The following is an 11,107-nucleotide window of genomic DNA, read 5'->3' on the forward strand; positions in this document are numbered from 1 at the left end:
CCAGGCATTAGGAGTGTCAGTGCATAGTCAAGGAAGGACAACACCTTTCTATCCCTGGGCTTGAGTTTCCTCACCTGTAGAATGGATTCAGTTAAGCTTTCTGGTGACCAGCACTTGCCAGGTATAAGATGGAAGCAATTTTATGTTTTTCCCACCATTCCACATCTGTGGCAGCCAGAATTATGCACCCCCCGCCGAGCTGTATGAACCCCAACACCCAGAAGGTTTTAGATGGTGTTACAGTTGCAAATCAGCTGAGCTTACCTTACCCAGAATTACTCAGATTAATCCAACATAATCCAAAGAATCATTAAAAGTGGATTAGAGAGGCAGAGAAGAGGACCAGAGACAGGGTAGCAGGAGAAGAACTTGGCCGGCCGCATGTTGCTGATTTTGACAATGGAAGGAGTGCACCATGGTCCCAGGAATGTGGTCAGCTTCTAAGGCTGGAAAAGGCAAGAGAATGGATTCTCCAGAAAGGAACGTGTCCCATTAACCACCTGATTTTAATCACAGTAGAGATTCACTTTAGATTTCTCACCTACAGAACTGTAGCACAATACTATGTGTTGTATTAAATCTATGTCTGGTAATTTGTTATAGCAGCCACAGAAACCTAATACATCATTATACCTGTTTGGGATGAATGTCATATCCTGTCCTTAGATCAAACCTCTGGCATAGCTAGCTTATTGTTTTCCTGATAATAAAAAAAATCCACTCCAGTGTAATAGCAAACCCCCCAAATTCATCCTCACCAGCCTTGAAATTTCATAGTTTACATTCTTCCATATGGTTGGATTCGGGGGATGGACCATGTTGGTGGAGCTGGTTTTTGACCACCCACTCGGAAGCCCAACAGGTGCGTGCACTCTGGCACTGCTGGATGACATCTGCTATTTTGTTCTTGACCTACAAAACCTGAGATTAAAAAGCATCCCATTTAACATCCTGTTTTGATAATAATGCCTACTTGGCAGATTTGCCTGTTGATTAAAGATGCGGATGCGTGTGAACAGAGAACAGCACAGTGCAATTCACAAAGCGGTTTTGAGACAGGTGAGATGGGAAAGCAGAGGGCTCCAGAGGCCAGGCACCTTAGCCCCTGCCCTGGACCAGCTCTGGAAATTGGAGACAGAAAAGACAATATGTAGTTACAAAGGCATCCAAGGGGGGGAGACTCAAATCCCATTAAGATGAGCAGGGAGCGCAGGGCAGGGCCCCAGAGGCAGCCCTGTCAGAGCTCCAGAACCCCGGCTAGTGGCCTTCCTCACAGCCTACGGAGATTCCCCCAGGTCATGGAGATTGCCTACCCCAGCCCAGATGGGCTTGGCAGGGTACTTCTGGGCAGCCCTGAAAGCATCATAAGCTCTTTTCTTCCTCTGTAAAGGTCAGGAAGGTCACAGTGCACCCAGTATCAAGGTCAGGGTCATTCTAAAGTCAGGAAGTGAATGGGACATCTCCTCCCATTGAGATCCAGAGTGACCTTCGGGACCAGTCAGGCCCAGAGAGGAAGGAAATGTAGAAATTGGCCAGAAGCCCCGTCACGCTTCCGCTTCCTCCCGAGCTGGAAGCACCCTGGAAGGACACAGAGAGGCAGTGACCTTCTCGAAGGGAAGTGAGGGACGGCTCTGCAAGCCCTCCCCGCCACACCCCCACAACTGAAAGTCAGCTAACTTCACTGACCCCAGGAAGACTTAGGGGCCAGGCAGCCTGTGGGAAGGATATGTGTGTTCCCTTGGCCCCTGTTATGAGCCCTGAGCATTTAAAAGGGACCATTTCTCTCTGAGACCCAACGGTTTTCTTTAATTGTCCTCTGCTAGTTGCTTGCAATCACACCGTGTTTAGAGCAGGTCCTGTGCAGACCATGCGCTGCTGAAGAGAATCCCTTGGACGTTTACATCCTGCGCTTCCTCCTCCCCTCTCCCTCCCTTGACACCCAGTCCTGCCTCCCCCGGAGCCGGTGCCACCCCCAGAACCAGACCGCAGACTCCAAGGCTCTGCCCCTGTCACCATCATCGCTATGGGGGCTGATGTACTGGGCCTTCGGGTTTGGGAGAGCGCGTGAAGGCCACAGTGGGAGACTGGAGGAGGACGCTCTGCAGCAACTATGAGGGCAAGGCCAACACTGGACCACACCCGAGTGTCACCGGGCCACAGCATCAGAGTACCTGGAAGTGAGGTGGGCCCAGCATCCCCCAGGTCTTCCCAGCATCCCCCAGGCCTTCTGGTCCTTTCCATGATAACTGGGTTCCTTGTCTTCTTTCTTATTCCCATTGGATTTCATTGGCTCTTTCCAGCCTCTGAATGGAACCTAAAACCCATCCTCCCTCATTCTCATCCTGAGGTCCCCAAGTATCCCTTGAGCCCCATCCTGGGCCAGAGGTGGGTGCGACAGAGAGGAATGGAGCTCAGGTCCCCTCCTTGAGGAGAAGGCATCTGTGGAGTTGACTGATGAGCTGGACCCAGCTGAGGAGGTCGTCTATGGAGAACAGCGGAGAGTCGGGACAAAGCCAGCCATCCAGGCGGAGAGGAGACTGGCTTCCAGGCTGCTCCATTAGGTGGATGTCAGAGCGATCACAGAGCGTGGCCTACTGTCTGCAGCAATCTAGTCCTGGAGACGCCTGGGAAGGCTGGTGTGGGCCTCGTTCCAAACGTACTGCTCCTTCCTTCCCGCAGGGCCCCACTCACCAGGCCCTGCTCACCAGGCCCTGCTCACCAGCCCTTCTCACCAGGCCCTGCTCACCAGCCCTCCTCACCATCCCTCCTCACCAGGCCTCCTCACCAGGCCTCCTCACCAGGCCCTCCTCACCAGGCCTCCTCACCAGGCCCTGCTCCCCAGCCCTTCTCACCAGTCCTGCTCACAGCCCTCCTCACCATCCCTCCTCACCAGGCCCTCCTCACCAGGCCCTGCTCACCAGGCCTCCTCACCAGGTCCCACTCACCAGGGCCCTTGGGCAGGCCCTTGCCCTTTCTGGGACTTGCTTTGTTTAACTGCCAAATGGAGAAAGAACTGGACCAGCTGCACAGCACTGATGTGGAAATAAAATAAAATGACAGCCTTAGTGGCACCCTGGGTCTCTGGGTGGCACTGTGGGTCTCTGGGTGGCCCAGTGCAAAGGTGCTCTGGCAGAGGGCCCGTCTGTGTGAATCTGCACCTTCCCTGTGTCCTGGAGGAAGTCACCTAGTGCCCCTGCGCATGTCCTCGGTAAGGCCCCCTTCTTGGGGTGTCGTGAGCAGCCATAAGCCAGCCTGCACCGAGGCACTCAGGAGGGCCTGGCGCACCCCAGCTGCTCAGAGGTAACTGCCGCAGTTGCAGATGTTAGGTGAATTTCTCTTATGAGCCAGAACCTCTTACTTGGATTTTCCTGGCTTTTTTCGGGGGGCCCTTCCACTGACCCAAAGCACCAACTTGCCCCAGGTTCTCAAGACCGTGGTCTGAAGACTGAGGCCCACAGCTCGCTGCTCTTTGAAGGATGAGCTATAAATACATCGGGTCATTAAAAGAGGAAGGAACGCACCTGGGTTACCAAGAGCATGTAAATGTGGCCCTGCCAGACTTCAGGGGCCAGGCCTGCCTATCCCTGCTGTCGCCCCCTGAATTCTGCAGAACTCTGAGTGTCCAGGTCAGGGAACGCAGGCCACCAGCTCTGCCCAGGAACAGTGACCCCGGGAAATGCAGGGGCCCCACAGGAAGGTCACAAGCTCAGGCTGGGGTGAGTCGCAGGTCTTCAGTTCAGACAACCTCCTGTTGTGGAAGAAAGGGGACAGTGACTTTGTCGGGAGGGCCCAGGGCTTGGTCCATCACATGAATGCCTCCCTCTGAAGTCCTGCCTGCCTCCCGGAGGTGCCCTGAGAGTCTGGAACCTGGAGAGTCAGAGAGGAGAGAGGGTAAGTGTAAGAAGCGCATCATGGAAGCCGATGAGCTTGGCAGGTGTCTAAGTCCCTGAGCCCCAGTTTTCTCAGCTGTACCATGGGGTGCCTTGAACGCTAGAGAGAACAGGAAGTGTGCCCGGCCACAGCGGCTCTCGACGGGCTTCAGGTCGTCCCTGGTCCTTCTCTCCCGGCTCCTCCCAGGAGGCTCGTCGCTTCCTGGTTGTATCCCAAGCTCCCAGAAGAGTCTGGCACACAGCGGCGCTCAGCGGACCTCTTAGGGAACACTTCCAAGAAGGGGGCCTTACTGAGGACAGGCTCGGGGCGCTGGGTGACTTCCTCCAGGACACAGGGAAGGTGCAGGTTCATTCCACAGCGGGGAGAAGTGGGCCGAGTGTGGTGGACGGAATAGTGACCCACAGCCTGTCCCGGACTCTTCCAGGAGGCTGTGCCTCATGACCAAAGGGACTTTGCATAGGTGATTAAGGTTAGGGACTTTAATACAGGGCATTCCTGGATCTGCTAGTTGGGGCCCAGGCTAACCACCTGATCCCTTAAAAGAAGAGTGAGTTCCCTGGTCACAGTCAATAGGAAGAGGGGACAGAAGACATACAGAGGCGAGGACACAGAGAACCCAGGAGTGAAAAGAACTCAATGTGTCATCTAGGCCTGGAGATGTGGGGCCTACACACAAGGGCCAGACAGGGGCCCCTGGGAGCAGGACAGGGGACAAAGCTGGCCTCTGGGCACCATCTGCTCTTGCCAGCTCCCCTGTCACAACCCTGGAGCCTCTTGAGCTCTCCTGATGCCTTCCTCAGGGTCAAGGTCAGAGACAGCTCTCAGAGGAGGGGACAAAGGGGGCCTCATGAACTAACCTCTGCAATGCATTGGTCACAAAGCCACCCAGCCAGACAGCAGATGATGTCATTGCCAAAGCCATGAGCTGGCCTGCCTGGTGACATGACTGACCCCAAATAGCAAGGACCCATGCCATCAGAGGCTCTTGGCAGGATGGCAGGGAGATTGAGGATGACATCACATGGCCCCACCACATGGCTTCACTCATGGTTTGTGGGGACCAGGCAGGGCCACCAGACCTCCCCTCTAGACTCTTTTATGTGGATTCTACCATGGCAGAGTGTCCAGTCTCTGGGTGACTCAGACTTCTCAGATCCTCACAGTGGCTTTGGGGTGGGCCAGAGGAGCGGTCACCATCCCCATTTTACATATGGGACACTCAGGCCGTGATCACAAAGGAGGCCAGATCCGTTTTCTTTATAACGTTCCTTCCCACGCATCGGTCACACCATCATGTCTCAATGGGTCAGTGGGGAGGCTGGTCACTCCTCCAGGAGTCAGTCAGCCCTATGAGGAGCCACAGGGGGACTTCCCGGTCACCCTGAGGAGACACATCCTTGATGCTCAAGGCCCGGCATGGATCTCGGCTGCATCGTGTGTCCCACAGAAACCAGGCGACGCCATTGTAGAAGACAACAACTCCCTCAGCCTCATAGAGCAGGCTTCCTCTCCACCGGGTCAGGAGGAGCTGAGCCAGACCCATCCGTGTCTTTCTGCAGTGTCAGAATTAACTGAGTAACCATAAATCCACAGGCTGTGCCACTCTGAGTGGTGGCAGTTCACCAAATACTTGTGGGTCACCTGAAGCCATAAGCCATGCAAACGCAATGTCTTCTAGACCAGTCTGAATTTCTATTATCTGTAACACTCAAGTCACACGTCCTACGTCACACCATTATTTAAACACATAAATAGGCATATATGTCACAGAAAGACTAAGAGAAGGTCAAGAGGGACGTAGAGTTATAAGAGCCTGTGCCAGGGCTCGAGCAAAGAAAGAGATGACTCTGGAGTCGGAGTTGCTATAGTTGGTCACATAGGGACTTAACAAGTCCATTCTGGAGAGCTGGCCAAGCAGAGGGTCCGGGTGGGCGGCAGGCTCAGTTTCAGAGGGCCAGCTTGGAGTGTCAGCTCGAGGCATCACTTGGAGTGGGCTGTGCTTTATTGTCACAGGTAAGAGAAACAGACCTCTGCTGAGCCCAGTAGGACAGGAAATTGAGGCTCATCCATGTGGCAATTTTCCTGGGCAAGAGTCTTGATGAGTGACCAGGTAATAGGGTCAGGGTGCTGTGTGTCCAGTCTCACGGGTTCCTCCTTTTTGGGGTCTTAGGTGGAGGGTTCCTGATCTGGTGCTATTGATAAGCTCCCATGTCTGGTCTTCCTGATACGATTTGAGATGTGCCTGTGTCCGGGTGCTCCTGGGTTTAGTTGGCTAATTTACCAAGTGTAAGTTATTTGTCGATTTATCCCTGATGGTGGTGCTGGGCAGATGGTGGTTGTTTGTTTGTACAAACAAGATATAGAGTCATTCTACCTCGGCACCCGCCTTTACCAAGAGGAATAACTCAGGTTTAGGGAAAGCCTGAAAAGTGCTGTCCCCTGCACCATGGAGTCACCCAAGGCGCACAGCCTGCTCTCTGTAACCTGCTCGACCGGGCTCTGTCCTGAGGACCATGGAGCTCTATCAGACCTCCACCACACCATACAGGCTGCCATAGCTCCCAGCATCAGGGGATGTCCAGGTCTGAAAGAGGCAGGAATTCCTCTCCCCCAACTCAGGAAAATGGCAGGAGACAGGAAGGGCCTCTGGGCTGCTGAACACCCAAATCCAGCACTGGTGACTGAGACCTTAGTCTTTTGGGTTGCAGACAAGGAGCTCGAGAACCGTCACAAAAGGAGTGGGGTTCCAGAACACCTTCTTGCTGAGGTCAGGGTCCAGGCAAGGCCAGTCCAACTCCACTCCCCCAGGCTTTGCCCCTGCTAGGTCCCCCAGATCTCATGTGTGAGACAGTGCAAGAAGGCTCAGAGGTGAGGTGACTGGTCAGTGCACTGATCCACTGGGGGATGAACAACGGGGTGGGAATGAAGGCCGAAGGCTGTGGCTGAGGGAGGCGGGACCTTGGGAGCGCAGCTCTCTCTGTCACCTGTCGGTGTGTCAGAGGCTCCTCTCCTCTCCCTGCCGTTCACCGTGAAGCCCTGCCTCACCTTGGGCAGAGAGCAATGGAGCTGGCCCTCTACGGACGACACCTCTGGAACTGTGAGCCCCAAACCAGCTTTTCCTCCTCTAAAATTGTTCTTGTCAGGTCTTTTGGTCACAATCACAAAGAAGCCGACTAACCGCCCTGCAGTGTGCTCTCCCTGGGGCCTTCTGCCCCTCTTGTCCCTGGGACCCCTCCTTCCTCCTTCCTGTCCCTTTTGGGGAAGGCTGCCTGGTCCCCTTATCCCTCCTGCACTCTCCTCAGGAGATGGCAGGCTGCCCACACCCTTAGTCCTGACTTGTGATCGGTTACAGCCTGCCTCCCTCTGGCATAGGGAGCCGTTCGAGGGCTCCAAGTCATCTGAGCAGTTCCTGTGGCCCCAGGGCCTTAGCACTGACCTGGTTTCTCCCAGTCTCCAGCCTGGTCTTAGCCACCTCTCCTTTGACAAGGACCAGTGGCCCCAGGTCCCACTCCTCATACTTCACGATGCTCGTTGCCCCCTTGTGAACTCTGCGGAGAGCCAGGAGATGGACTGTCTGGAAATGGCCTTGGGAGCTCAGTCTGAGGTGCTTGGACAGTGAGCTGTGCCGGACTGAGCTCCCTCCCCTCCCAGCTGGGGGCTGCACCCAGCAGAACTTCCTGCTAGACAGGCCCTCCTCCCTGGCAGCAGGGACAGCAGCTTGCCACGGTGTGGCTGGTTTCCCGGCAACAGATGTGAACAACTGTCGCCCCGTGGAGACCTCCTGGCACTTAGCAGCCTGCGTAAACCCCGGCAGGCTGTGCCCTCCCTGGGCCGCATTTCCTCAGCTCCATGATGGGAGGATGGGTTCCTGTTGCCCTCTCTTCTTGACAACCTCTCCCGCCCCCCGAGGAAGTTGACCCTTAGCAAAGAATTCGGCTACCTGCCCATGATGGTGAACTCATTCCCAACTCTGTTGCCTGGTCAACAGGGGTAGTCCCACAGGGCCCCAGGTGTGCAACATGGACAACTGTTCTTGTACTCTCTCTCTTTCCAGAATGCAATGCTCCAAATGGCATCTCCTCAGCAGCTGGCCCTGGGCTGCAGCCTTTTCCGGGAATGCTTCCCCCTCTGTGGCTTCTTTCCTCACCCTTGTTCTGCAAACTTGGCAACTTGTGTGGCAGACACGTACTGAAGACCAGGGTTCAAAAACACAACCTGCAAAACAGCAGGAAGCCACTCGCTATGTGATGCACCATGGTCCTGATTTCTTGCCATTGCCCCACGCACAGCTGTCACTTTCTATCCTGTCCCCCGGCCCAGCCTCCAGCAGCCTGGGAAACCTCTAGTGAGGACTGCTCCTACCTTCTCTTCCCTTCCTTCCAGATCCTGGCCCTTCTCTGCCTCAGTCCACCCCAAAACTCAGAAAGCTCTTTTCCATTGTCAGGTGTGCCATCTGCGTCGACAGCAAGATTTCCCACCTCCTGAGCAGGGCAAGGGAGGGAAGTTCCTATTGTTTAAACCCAAAGAAAAGGCCACCTACCCTGGTTTCCACTGCTAGTTCCACCAAGAAACTCCAGAGGCTTTGAGACGATAGCTGACCTCAGTGTACATTTCAGGGTGCCCCCGCCCCCCCCCCACACTACACTGATGATGACGGGGAGGGTCCCTCACTCAGCCTCCCCAGTCCCGTTGCCCCTCTGCCTCCGTGTCGGGGGTCACCTTCCTTCGCAGAGTGTGAACAAGCGTGTCAGGGAGCAGAGCCTCTGTGTGCTGAGGGCAGGGTTCACGTACTGGGGTTGAGGTCGTGTGTGTGTGTACACGTGTGTGTGCATATGGATGCACCCCCTCCCTGGGCAGGCCCTGGGGGAGGGTGTGTGCACGTGTGAGCTGACATGTGTGGGCGCAGGAGGAGGTCCGCCAGCCCACACGGTCCAGAGCTGGAGGTCGGGTGGGGTGTGGGAGAGGAGAGGTTTGTATATGATCTGAGATGTTACAGGCTGAGTCCTGCCAAGTGGTTTCCTCTGAAGCTCAGAGTCAGCCCATATGGCCTGGCGGAAAATACCGCGGCAGGCAGCCTGTCTCTGATTCATTCTGAAAGCCTGCAGGCCGGCCACTTCTGTGTCCCACACTCAGACCTGCTCGCCCTCCTGCAGGCCGGGTCTCTGAGGCCTCATATTCCTCTTCCAAAGCTCAGGAGCAGCCACAGAGACCCCTGATCCCATCCTTCACCTCCCTTCCCTCTCTCCTCCTGCGCCCACTCCCGGCACACAGCTCACTGGGTTTCTGCACTCCTCTGGCCTCGGCCACCTCACAGCCCCAGGAGGTAGAGGTGCCTTCAGAGTCCTGTGGCCCATCTCCTCCGCTATTCCTTTCTCCTTGTACTTCCTGTGGGACCCATCACCCCAGAATCCTGTAGAAGTGACATCTCACCCCTGGAAACAGACTGTCCAACAGAGAAGCCATTAGAACTTCCAGTTTTTAATAACATGGACTATGCACTCCAGATCCCTCATCCCTTCCCAGACGCCTCCCTGCTCCTGATCCTCTCCCACCCAAGGAGAGGGATGTGGGTGGGTGCAGCGTGAGACTCCGGCGTACTAGTTGGCAGCTCACCCGTGAGCAGGTGGCCACCTTGTGCCCCACGCGCCATCTTGCTGCATCCTTAGGCAAGATGGCGGCCTCCAGGGTCCTCAAGGTCAGGATGGCGCCACCTGCTGCACTTAGAGCTGGTTCCCAAGTGCAGGACCTGACCTCTGTGATTACAAAGGTGTCCTTCTGCAGAGGGCGAGAGAATCAGCCCTGAGATTCTCCTGAAATGTGCTGCACCCACCACACGGGCTATTTATAGCCCACGGGGGTGCTGCTAGGGTGAAGTGACATCTAGGGTGAAGTGACATCTGCTGGCAGGCGCTGCCCCCTCCACCAGGGCGTACTCCCCCGAGGGGGAATCCCTAGCACCCGCCACAGCGCACACCTCCGTATGGCACGCACACACCCTCACGGAACATTCTGAACCTGTTGCCATGGGACACCAAAGAGGTCAGCGATGTCTGCTGGGCAAAGTGATGACCTGCTTCTGCCACGGCACCCTCGCCTAGAACTGAATGCACCATGAGCAGAGCCTCTGCCTCCCCAGTCCCCCCTCCTGGCCCCTCTGCTCCCCGCTGCTGCCCTGCTGCCTCACCTGCCCTTGGTCTTGGCGTGAAGCTCACGTGTGGCCAGCCTCAGGGATGCCCGATGGGAGGACCAAGTCACCAGTGTGGACTCCCTCACAGCCACCAGGGAGCTGCCTTGGGAAAGCCACGCTGGACCTGAGGGCCTCCCAAACACCCTGGTAACCTCCGTCTCTTCTCCTGGCCTGGGGGCTCCGTCGTAGGCTGTGTGTTTAGAGCACCATGGTAATCTCTTACAAATACTTTGCATCTTTTTTTTTTTTTTGGTTTTCTTACATCTGCCATATGTCGTGAGCTCTTTCAATTTTCCATTAAAATATCTGTGAAGCCATCAGACACCAAGTTGAAACTGAAACCTAAAAAACTTAAAAAGTCTATGTTCTCAAGAGAGTGTATACAGGCCGGGTGCTGTTTGAATACCTAATGTATCTTATCTGATCTCCCCCACAGCAGGTATAAGGAGTAGGTTTTATTTCCCCCCCATTTTAGAGATCAGGAAACTAAGATTCAGATGGTGATGAGCACGCGGTCACAGACAGTTGTCGAAATAAAAATCGAGTGGATGTGTACAGTCCCTCAGTCGAGCAGGTCACCCCTCGCCTGTCACCCACCCACTCGCTCTAGCATAGCCAGAAGACCCCCCACTCCTGGGCGGCCGCTTCCCGAGCAGTGGTCTGAAAATGGACAATGAGGAGCTCAGGGCAGAAAGTGTACCCCGGGGCGCAGGGTGTGCAGTGCTGTGAAGACGAATCGAATCGACGGGCTGGGGCGGGACAGCCCTGCGGATTGAGACAGGATGCTGGGGAGGGGGCCTTGCCGAGCCAGAGATAATTGAGCAGCCTTGAAAAGGGGTGAAGGACTGAGCCAGGTGGACATGGGGGAAGAGCATGTAGGCAGAGGGAACAGTGTGTGCAAAGTCCCTGAGGCAAGAGGGTGCTTGGATGCTTGAAGCAAAAGAGGAGGTCCAGGCGCCGGGGTAGAGTGAGCAGGGAGAGAGCAGGGACAGGCAAGAGGGGGTCCAGTCACCTTGTAAACCCCTGGGA

Source organism: Marmota marmota, unplaced genomic scaffold, assembly GCF_001458135.2.
Source record: "Marmota marmota marmota unplaced genomic scaffold, marMar, whole genome shotgun sequence".
NCBI lineage: Eukaryota > Metazoa > Chordata > Mammalia > Rodentia > Sciuridae > Marmota > Marmota marmota.